Here is a 10,133-nt window from a genome sequence, read left to right as displayed (position 1 = left end):
AGCTTCGCGCTACTTTGCTAGCTTTCCGTGCTAATTGACTGGAGAAGAGGACATTCTAAATCCAAACAACGATTGTTCTGGACAAAGGACCCCTTGTACAACATTCTGATGAAAGATCATCAAAAGTAGGACCCATTTTATGATGCTATTTCATATATCTGTCGAACATGTGAAATAGTCGTTTGCGCCCAGATTTTGGGTACTCTCTCGCTATAACTAAGCTGTATGTCGTAATGAAGTTATTTTTAGAATTCTAACACGGCGATTGCATTAAGAACTAGTGTATCTATCATTTCCTATACAACATGTATTTTCTAGTAACGTTTATGAATAGTTATTTGGTCAGAATAGTTGAGTGTCGTAAAAATATCCGCACATTCTGGGAAAAAGATGCTACGTTAGCACAATGTATAACCACTGATTTCAGCTCTAAATATGCACATTTTCGAACAAAACATAAGTGTATGTATAACCTGATGTTATAGGACTGTCATCTGATGAAGGTTTATGAAGGTTAGTGAAAATTAATATCTTTTGCTGGTTTATTCCCTATCGCTAACGTGCCTATTGCTATCGCTAACGTGCCTTGATGAATGAATGCTGTAGTGTGGTAGGCTATTGTAGTAAGCTAATATAATGCTATATTGTGTTTTCGCTGTAAAACACTTAAAAAATCGGAAATATTGGCTGGATTCACAAGATGTTTGTCTTTAATTTGCTGTACACCATCGATTTTTCAGAAATGTTTTATGATGAGTATTTAGGTATTTGACGTTGGTGTCTGTAATTACTCTGGCTGCTTCGGTTCTATTTCTGACGGTAGCTGTGATGGTAGCTGCAATGTAAAACTGATTTATACCTCAAATATGCACATTTTTCGAACAAAACATAGATTTATTGTATAACATGTTATAAGACTGTCATCTGATGAAGTTGTTTCTTGGTTAGTTTGGTTGGTTCTTGGTTAGTTAGGTTGGCTTTGTGCATGCTACCTGTGCTGTGAAAAATGTCTGTCCTTTTTTGTATTTGGTGGTGAGCTAACATAAATATATGTGGTGTTTTCGCTGTAAAACATTTTTAAAAATCGGACATGTTGACTGGATTCACAAGATGTTTATCTTTCATTTGCTGTATTGGACTTGTTAATGTGTGAAAGTTAAATATTTCTAAAAAATATATTTTGAATTCCGCGCTCTGCCTTTTCAGTGGAATGTGGGAGGAGTTCCGCTAGCGGAACGCCAGAGCCAGACAGGTTAAATAGAAACATCGTTTGACTTGTTTGGATGAAGTTTACCGGTAGCTTTTTGGACTCTTTTGTCTGCATGTTGAACGAGTGGATTACTGAAATCAATGGCGCCAACTAAACAGACTTTTTGGGATATAAAGAAGGATTTTATCAAACAATGCGACCCTTCATGTTGTAGCTGGGACCCTTGGGATTGCAAACAGAGGAAGATCTTCAAATGTAAGTGATTTATTTAATCGCTATTTGTGATTTTGTGAAGCCTGTGCTGGTTGAAAAATATGTTGATGTGGGGCGCTGTCCTCAGACAATCGCATGGTATGCTTTCGCCGTAAAGCGTTTTTGAAAGCTGACAATGCAGTTGGATTAACAAGAAGTTAAGCTTTTAACTTCTTTCGGCTCAGTGGGACGCTCCCACCTTGACAACTTCCGGTGAAATTGCAGAGCGCGAAATTCAAAATACAAAAGTAGTAATATTAAACATTCATAAAAATACAAGTGTTATACATCATTCTTTAGCTTAGAATCTTGGTAATCGAACCGCTTTGTCCGATTTACAATAGGCTTTACGGCGAAAGCATAGCATTTGATCGTCTGAGGACAGCGCCTCACCCACTTCCTGCATTAACATGAATTCATAACCTGCACAGGTGTCACAAAACTCAAAAATAGCAATAAAATAAATCACTTACCTTTGAAGATCTTCATATTTTTGCAATCCAAAGGGTCCCAGTTACACAATGAATGGTCATTTTGTTCGATAAAGTCTTTCTTTATATCCCAAAAATGATTTATTTGGCGCGTTTGATTCAGAAATTCACCTGTTCCAACTCGCCCAACATGCCTACAAAGGAATCTAAAAAGTTAACTGTAAACTTTGTCCAAACAATTCAAACGTTTCTAATCCAATCTCAGGTACCCTAAAATGTAAATAATCGATCAAATTTAAGACGGAATATACGGCGTTCAATACCAGAGAAAAAGAACGAGGAGCGCGCACTCATTCACGCGCGCCAAAAGACTAGAGTCCTTCCGAGGGATACTTCGAAAGAATAAGAATACTTCTTCATTTTTCAAAAAACAAGCATGAAACAATTTCTAAAGACTGTTGACATCTAGTGGAAGCCATAGGAACTGCAATATGGGTCCTAATTATTAGACTTTCCCATAGAAAAGCATTGAAAAGTCCAATGACCTCAACAACAAAATATTTCCTGGATGGATTGTCCTCGGGGTTTCGCCTGCCAAATGAGTTCTGTTATACCATATCATATGCATATCCTAGCTTCTGGGCCTAAGTAACAGGCAGTTTACTTTGGGCACATTTGTCATCCAAACTTCAAAATACTGCCCCCTAGCCCAAAGAAGTTAAATGATATAAGATACTTGTATGTTCATGAATGTTTAATATTACGAATATTTATTTCAATTCCGCGCCCTCCAATTTCACCGGATGTTGTCGGCAGGTGTCCCGCTCACGGAACACCTAGCCCTTAGAAGATTTATTAATGAACTCCAACGATTCATTGGGTTCTCCAACTACTATCGCCGGTTCATTCGGAACTTCAGTTCTACTGCCGCTCCCCTCACTGCCCTTACCAGCCAAAAGACCCGGACCCTTCAATGGACTGAAACCGCCCTGACTGCTTTAAACAACTTGAAACGCCTCTTCACCTCAGCTCCTGTCCTTCGCCAACCTGATCCAATCCTTCCTTTCACCCTGGAGGTGGATTCCTCTGAAGTAGGAGTAGGAGTCATACTCTCTCAGCGGGTGGGAACACCTCCAAAATCACACCCCTGTGCCTTCTTCTCCAGGAAGTTATCCTGAGAGGAATTACGATGTGGGGAACAGAGAACTCCTCGCCATTAAGCTGGCCCTCGAGAAGTGGCATCACTGGTTGGAGGGCGCACAACATACCTTTCTCGTCCTAACAGATCATCGTAATCTGGAATATATCAGAGGGGCCAAGAGGTTAAACTCCAGACAAGCCAGCTGTGCTCTCTTCATCACACGCTTCCATTTTCATGTTACTTACATCCCTGGAAAGAAAAACGTAAAAGCTGATGCTCTCTCCTGCCAGTTTGAATTTCCGACCAGTAACTCAGACCCTACACCCATTCTTCCTTCCTCTTGCATTATGGGACCGGTACAGTGGGAGGTTCACTCTGTCATACAAGAAGCCCTAACCTCAGACCCGGCTCCTCCTGAGACACCAGCTGGGAAGAGTTACGTACCAGCAGCTGTTAGACCTCAACTGATGCAGTGGTGTCACACGTCCTTGGGGTATGGACATCCGGGCATTACACGAACCACCAAACTTTTAGCCCGTAAGTTCTGGTGGTCCTCACTGGCATCCGACGTAAGGGATTACATACTCTCCTGTCCAGTCTGTGCCCAAACCAAAAGCCCTCGTCATCTCCCTTCCGGTAAGCTTCAACTTTTGCCAATCCCTCACAGACCCTGGTCCCATAAAGCTGTTGACTTCATCACAGACATTCCTGAATCCTCTGGTAACACCACCATCCTTGTCATAGTAGACCGTTTTTCAAAAATGTGTCGTCTGGTTCCTTTTCCTCATTTACCTAATGCCATGGATTTGGCTGAGTGTACGTTCCAGCAGGTGTTTTGTCTGTATGGGATTCCAGAGGACATCATCTCTGATCACTGGCCCCAGTTTGTCTCCCGGGTATGGCGAGCCATCTGTGACCGGCTGGGGGTCGTCCTCAGCCTCTCCTCCGGGTACCATCCCCAGATCAAAGGGCAGACGGAATGCCTGAACCAAGAAATAGGGAAGTACCTCCGCCAACAATGTTCTGTCTCTCCACACGACTGGAGTCGGTATATGGCCTGGGCCGAATACGCTCAGAACTCACTCATGCATTCATCCATCCGCCTTACTCTGTTTCAGTGTGTACTTGGTTAACAACCCCCCATGTTTCTCTGAGAGGCGGAGCCTGGTACTGTACCAGCTGTCGATGACTGGTTTCGGCGTAGTGATCAGGTATGGGAGACCGCTCACCGGCATCTGCAGAAAGCCTCTAATACCCAGAAACGCTTTGTCGACAGACGCCGCCGACCTACGCCAATCTTTCACCACAGACAGCGTGTGTGGCTCTCTACCAGAGATATCCGGCTCCGCCTCCCCAGCAAAAAGTTCTGTCCTCGCTTCATTGGTCCCTTCAAGATAACCCATCGCATCAACCCTGTCACGTACCGCCTCCAGTTACCCCGTCAGTATAAAATCTTCTCGTCCTTTCATGTGTCTCTGTTAAAACCGGTCACCTACAGTCCTCTTCATCCTCCAGTCTCAACCTGCCCCCACCATTGGACGTCGGAGGAGAACCTGCCTACGCCATTCTGGCTATCCTTGATTCCAAACGCCTGAGAGGTCGCATCCACTATCTAGTGGACTGGGAAGGTTATGGGCCTGAAGACCGGTCCTGGGTCCCTGACCAGGACATCCTCGACACAGAGAGGATTCAGGCATTCCACCATAACCGTCCGGATCGTCCCGCTCGCCGACCTCGGGGTTGACCCCTGAACAGACCCAATGGACATCAGCCTTGACGCAAAACTTTGGGTCAGTCCACAACCTTGTCGAACCAGCCTGCCGGACCTCGCCCCCGAGGTAGGTGGCCGCCTCTGCTCCCCCACCCGCCCACTCCACCCTCCGGTGCCGTTGGGTTGTCAGGAGCCTCCCTTGGAGGGGGGGAGGGTGTATTGTAAGGTTCTGTATTTATTTTCTTAGTCAACCTTGTGTTCTGTTTCTTTGTGTTCTTGAACGTTGCCCTGTCTTTCATTTTTGTTCATTGATTTCACCTGTGTAAGTTACTCACCTGGTCTCATCAGCTCCTTATTTAGTTCAGTTCATTCTGTTTGTGCCTTTGTAGTTATTGTTCGTTTTGACTCTACTAAGCCATTTCCTAGCTCGATTGTGAGAACCATTTATAGCCTTCAGTCCTAGTTTTGATTCACCTGCCTGTTTGCCTACCTGTGTATGACAATTGCCTGCCTGTGACCACGATTCCTGCCTTCTGCGAAGGCAAAATTAACACCTGCCGCGCTCAGCGCGTGAATCTACACCTTTTTCTCCTTGAGTATTCATTACTCAGCAGTGCTACCAACCGTCCACTACCTAGGATTCTCTCCAAGCTACTATGTGAACCTAACAATTTAGAAAAGTTATTGTTGCATGTAAACAGTCTTACACTATTTGTTTTATGTTGTGTCTGTATATTGTATGCATTTGTCTATGGAACAATATAAACAGTCCCCTTCTATTCTTGTCCTATCCCCTAGTCCATCTCGTCAGGCTTCCATACCTCTTTTTTTCTTTAAGAGATTTCTGGCTCACAAGGACGACTCTTTCCTTCCTCTCAAATGTATAAATATCTTACTATCTGAATAAAACGTACAGTATTCACATGAACCAAGCCAAGAATGAAGACCAAGGACTGTGAAATGTTCCTTTGTGAGTGTTACTCGTAAGATTGCTGATGTGACAGAGGATGAAAGCTGTTTGCTCTATCAAGATACATTTTTAGAAATGACCTAAATCTTCCCATTGTCAAGTCAAAGTAAGTGTAATTGTCTAGTCCAGAGAGTCTGAGAGAATACATTTCTGTATGTCACTCACCCACACAAATAGCATCTAAGAATAAAGAGGAATTACGTTTTTCTTGACTTCAACAGAACAGGATGTAATTACCTTGTCTATTGTTAACAGGAATGTGGTTGGAGTTGCCAAAGCCTGTGGTCGTTCTCAGGGTTCAATCCAGTTTAGTGTTATGATGCTTGGGCTATGAAGTCATTTTCTGCTGGAAAACCTTTTATACATGTTCATTCATTAACCTCGGTATTAGAGCTGTCCCTACTCGTTACATATTTCATTCTAATAGGTTTTAATTTTCACAGTAAATAGCTCACGGACACTAGAGAAGCTTCACCAAGTTTAATTCTTCCCAAAGGGTCTATACAGCTGTAATTCAGACACAGACATGGCTTCCCCTGTTGTAGTATTCATACCCCACTTTGGGTGGAGTCTCCTCCTTATTGCTAAACATTGCATCATTATTGTTAAGCAGGGGGCTAAGTGACATGAGCCTTCAACGGTTTCTCCCCTTATAAGTACTGCCACATGCGATCGTGTTCCCTGCAGTCAGCCCCTCCCAAGCTTCATTATGGCACCCCTCATGTCTCTTTTGTAACTAATGTTCCTATACTTCTGAGTACAACAATGTTCAAAGTTTCACCCAGAATCCACAATGCCCATGTAGGACTGTAACATACACCCTAGCTCAGCTCACCCTTTCCCCCCTGTGAATGCAAGTCAAGGCATGTTATGCTACACATTTCTATAATTTTATCTGGTCAAAAGGGATCCAACGGGACAAAACCAACGCCCTATAGCCTCCTTGGATTCTTTCAAAGACTTATTTTACATTGTAATTGTAATAGAAATCATTTCAGAGTGCATTCACAGGCTGACAGACAAGTGAGGGCAAGCAACAAGGGGGAAAAAGGAAAACTAACAGCTGTTATGTTTCTCCAGACTCTCCCAAGTTCCTTAACCCTGACTCAACTTTGTAGCTACAGAATTGTTCATAAGCATAATTATGAATCTACATGGGAGATATCTTCCACCCCAGCCTCCAACCCCCAATCCAGTCCAGCCATCTACAAGGCAACAGGAGGGTGTGTGGCAGAAAAGGCTGGTTGGAGGTCCTATAGGAAGACAGGCTCATTTTAATGGCTGGAATGGAGTCAATGGAACAGAGTCAAACGTGGTTTCCATATATTTCATGTGTTTGATAACGTTAAATGTATTCCATTCCAGCATTACAATGAGCCCGTCCTCCAATAGTTCCTCCCACCAGCCTCCTCTGGTGTGTAACCCTTAAATGTCACGAGAGCCCTTTGGCGTCTGTCCCAATTTCCTGCAGTGTCTCCTCACATCCGGGGTTTCTGTTAAGAATGTGTGTGTGTGCGCAGTGTACCGTATGTGAGTGGTGGTGGTATTTGTGTTTTTATTATCTAAACCAGCGTTGCAATTCTGGCACCAAAACAACACCCCATTGTTCATCTGGCCATTGTTTGTTTACCAGTATGAGAGGAGGACAAAGAAGGGAACGGTGGCTGGTCTACACTTTGGGGACTGGCGTCATGTGGCATCCCAAAAACATGAGGGTGTGGGGTCCTTGTTTTGGGGAGTGTGCCTTGACTAGCCATTGTCACCTGAGACTGATGGTATTTGACTTATTCATCAACAAAGATCTGGACCCAAGATAATTCAGCTAAACATATTTATATTTGTATATATTTCTCTTCACAGTCAGCGCTAGTTCATATTCCTTTTCACCTAAAAGGATAGTGGTTTTGGTAGCTAGCTGCATTGCCAAACGTCCCTGTACTTCTCTGAATCAAGGGATGAACATGACAGGAAGGAGGAGTGAGAAAAGAAGAGAGGGGAGGAGGGAACAAAGATAATCACAGCTGGGACCGCCACTTTTTCCCCATTGTGTGCCAACTTTCATAAAGAGCACGCTCCCCTATAATGAGAGAAAATGAGAGGCTGTTGATAATCGCTGTGATAGGCGGCCCTGATGGAAGGGCTGTGTCTCCAATGGCTGAGTGGACCACGGTCTGGAGCCTGCGATTGATTCACTATCAGCGTCGAGGTGCTGGGAAGGGCTGGCTGGCACTGGGGCCCCATGGCTGATATGATGATATGGCTTCAGAGGTGTGGCGGCCTGGTTGAGAACACGAGTGATACTGAGCTCCTACTGGGTGGCGGGCCAGATGAAAGGATGGTGATGATGCTGTGTATGCGTGTGTGTGGGGGTTGTGTGTGGACGTGGATAACTATACTTGCGGGTACCAGATGTCCCCACAAGAATAGTAAACAAACAACAATTTGACAAAGTGGGGACATTTTGTTAGTCCTCACAAGGTCAAATGCCTACCTAGGGGGTTTGGGGTTAAGGTTAGAATTAGAATTAGGTTTCGGGTTAAGGTTAGGGTAAGGGATTAGGGAAAATATGAATTTAAATTGGACTGAATTGTGTGTCCACACAAGGTTAATAGTACAAGACTGTGTGTGTGTGTGTGTGTGTGTGTGTGTGTGTGTGTGTGTGTGTGTGTGTGTGTGTGTGTGTGTGTGTGTGTGTGTGTGTGTGTGTGTGTGTGTGTGTGTGTGTGTGTGAAGCTCAGATATTGGTTGCTAAACTGTGATTACATCACCTACCACATTTGTTTAGATACTGTAGCTGTCATGCCAGAGTGACAGGCCAATGCTTTAACCTATGTGAGTGTGCACCTTAAATAGACAAGTCTTGTACCAAGATGAATAGTACGTAGGTTTCCGGCTTGGCTTGAAACTGAACTGTGTTTTCATAGGATTCTGTGGAAAAAGACTTAATTTGCGTCCCAAATGACCTTCATGCTCATTTTACGATAAACACCATGCCCTAGTTTCCAGGATGTTCACAATCAAAGGGGCAGATGCGGTGCCGGAGTTCGCAGATTGTTAATTTGATTGCAAGATTTATACTGAAATGTGTGTACATAATCTCCTCTTAACTCTACATTGGAAGTGTTGGATCCCACTGGGCACAGACGTCAGTTCAAAGTCTAGTTCTGATTTATATTTTGGTTGAGTTGTCAACTAACGTGAATTCAACGGGAAATCAACACAACATTTTCACCATGTCATTGGATTTAGGTTAAAAGTTTGGTGAAGAAAAGATGAAATGCCCTCACGTTGATGACTTTTTATTTGGAAATGTAGTTGTTTTTTAACCAATTAAAAACATATTTTGCTTTTTTTACTTCATCATGAGTAAAATAAATAAATAAATATTATTGTAATGTTTCTGTATTGAAGGATGGGCGTACATAGATTATACACCACTATCAATTGTTTGACATTCCATCAATTGTTTAACTCAGCTGTTCTGGCAGAGGACCTGGTTAACGAAGCACAATATCTAATTGACTGGGTATGCCCCCGGAGAATATACCCTGATGAAGACAGGTTGTCTGTCGAAACGTTGGATATTAGGTTATTAAATTATTACATCTGAGCTCATAGAGTGATTATCTTTAATTTGTCATATGTCCCCGGAGAAACCTTATTGTTGCGCTCCCTAAAAAAAGTATAAAATACGGCCTATGGTCGATTTATCATGTCTCATACTGCATCTCTCAGCTATGTCAGAATTACTGTAGTGTGAAACGACTCTATACCTTGTGCAGCGCACAAGTAACAGTTTATTTTGGTGTTGGGTAATTAAAATAAGTGCTCTCCATAAAATAAGTGCACTATGTACAATCCCTGCATCTTGAATATTTCTATATGCATCTTGAATATTTCTGAAACTTTATTTTTCCATTCATGGCACACTGTCATTTCAGCTACTTTGATTGTATTGTTTTCTTTTTTTTACCTAGTGTTATTTATGCTGGGAACATAAATTATCAACATTTTACATGAGCTTTCCAGAGAAATCGGACACAAAGTGTGACAAGATGAGGTCAAGAAACGAAAAATCTTTATTAAATCAAGAATACATGTTTTATTTGCATATCTTAATTTCATCACATTATGAATTCAGATGAACTTGCTCTTTAACTAAAACTGATGGAGTCGAGTGATAAAAATATCTTCTTCATCTCCTCCCTGGGGGAGTGGGGAGTGCAGAGTTCCTTTTATCCGGTGTTTTGGAGCGGAGGCAGGGGCCTGCGGTGGCGCCTGATAGGGTAGGGAAGGCTACTTTCCAGCATTATTTTCCCCCGGTGCATGATCTGAACCGAAAATGTTAAGGGGTGTGGATTTGAGCAGGGGAGGGCGGCATGCAGAGATTTTAGAGATTGTGGGGTCCCTGTCTGTCT

Source organism: Salvelinus namaycush, chromosome 37 (genome assembly GCF_016432855.1).
Source record: "Salvelinus namaycush isolate Seneca chromosome 37, SaNama_1.0, whole genome shotgun sequence".
Taxonomy (NCBI): domain Eukaryota; kingdom Metazoa; phylum Chordata; class Actinopteri; order Salmoniformes; family Salmonidae; genus Salvelinus; species Salvelinus namaycush.
The sequence above is the reverse complement of the archived record's forward strand: the minus strand, read 5'-3'. Positions refer to the sequence as shown.